We start from the raw sequence: 1,960 nt of genomic DNA, 5'->3' as shown, positions 1-1,960 counted from the left end.
TATGAACCTTCCACGTCCTGACTTATCTCTAGTTCAGACTACTCCTGTTCAGAAGTCACCAGCATTTCTTTGAATGACGACAACTTTCATACCTGGTCACAGTCCCTTCGCTTATATCTTGGGGGTCGTGGCAAGGTTGAGTGGTTGTCAGAATTGGAGTCTCGCCCTACTAATACTGATACAGCTCACCAACAGTGGTCCATTGACATTTGTGTCATCTTGGGTTGAATATTTACTTCTATGGAAAACCGCCTCTACGGGATGTTCATGTTTCACAATACTATTCATAACCTTTGGTTTGCCTTAACTAAAATGTTTGCCCACACAAGGTGTGAGGCTTAATTTTTTGAGCTTTATCGAAAGCTCCACCAAGCGACCCAGGCTTCTTTGAGTTTATCAATGACTGACTTCTTTGGCTTTCTCCAGTCACGATGGGAGGAGCTTGCTCAGTATAAGCCTCTCTCTGAGTTTTCTATTGAGGTAGCTATTGATGCCAAGAGCTAGGATCGTCGGCATACCTATCAGTTCTTGATGGGTTTAAAACTTGAGTTCGAATCACTCCCCGATGCCTTCTTTGTACGAGGCATTTGCAACGATTGATGGTGATGATCGTCGACGAATTCTCCTCCCCGGATTTGCTTCTTTTATTGTGCCCAAGTAGGTTGCCCTTGCAGCCCCTACAGGTGCTCGGTCTGTTGATTGCAAAACTCGATTCTACTAGCACTGCCAATGGAATAATCACACCATTAAGCACTGCTTCATTCTCCACCCAGAGTTGCAGGAGTGTTACTCCAAACAAGCCTCTTATGGTCGTGGTTGTGGCAAAGGTCAAGGACCTTCTAACACTGGAGTTGTTGCAGAATCTCTTCTTGCATCTTCGGCTTCTCTTACTCCTGCTGTAATGACTTGCCTAATTTACCATATATATTTATTTATTTATTTTCCACATAATAACTTACCTAATAATCCTGCTAAACTATCATATTTGTAATCCACTTAAACCCATGGGTACTAGAGATATATCTGTCATACAACTCTGATACCCAAGCAGCGGAAAACATAAAATTATATACATGCCATAAAACATCAGAAACCATACCAGAATTCTACTGAATCTGTCATAAATATATACAGTCATCCACAAAAAGACCCAAAAAGTATCCTAGGGTCATAATCACAAAAACCCATCTAACCTTATCTCACCTACTTACCCTCCTGACAAGGTCGCTCGGCCAACTCCTAGCACTGCGGAGCTTTATCTGCCCTTTTACTTGAATTTCTTGAAATGTTTGTAATGCTGGGGTGAGATACCTCTCAATAAGGGAAATAAACTAAGATCAGTTGTGTGGCAGTATGAGTATATTCGAACTATAATAGATAAACAATACATAATACATGTCTAGATAAACACTGGTGATATAATACTGGATAAAATACACATAATTATGATCATGTTAAATCATACCGAATTTCAATTATTATAAAATCATTTGCTATAATTGATAGTACTAAAACATTACCCAAGATGGATAGCTAGCTAATGTCATGTATTACCCCCATGACTGGGTTGTGCAGCCGAAGGTGGGACCTGACAATGGCTGGCTGACCACTGCCAAGTCAACTATGTCTGTAAGTACGATGGGCCCGCCCCACCCTGGTCCTGACTGCCAAGGGGACGTCTACAACGCTACACTGAGGCCACATCGACTATCCATCTCCCACACTCTCTATTGACAAGTGTGGTAGCACTAATCTAAACTGAACTGAATAGCTACGATACGGAGCCTTGAATACTGATCTAAACCAAAATCATCCGGATTCTAATAACATATAGTATGTTTACATATACTGATTTAACATGAAACTGGATTGATGGCATTTTTCTGAATTCTAACATATCATACATAAACACAGCCTTGCGTCAAATAACATACATAATTACGGTCTTGCGCCAACTAGC

The sequence above is a fragment of the Malania oleifera genome, chromosome 9, assembly GCF_029873635.1.
Source record: "Malania oleifera isolate guangnan ecotype guangnan chromosome 9, ASM2987363v1, whole genome shotgun sequence".
NCBI classification, from domain to species: Eukaryota; Viridiplantae; Streptophyta; class Magnoliopsida; order Santalales; family Ximeniaceae; genus Malania; species Malania oleifera.
Note: the sequence above shows the minus strand (reverse complement) of the source record.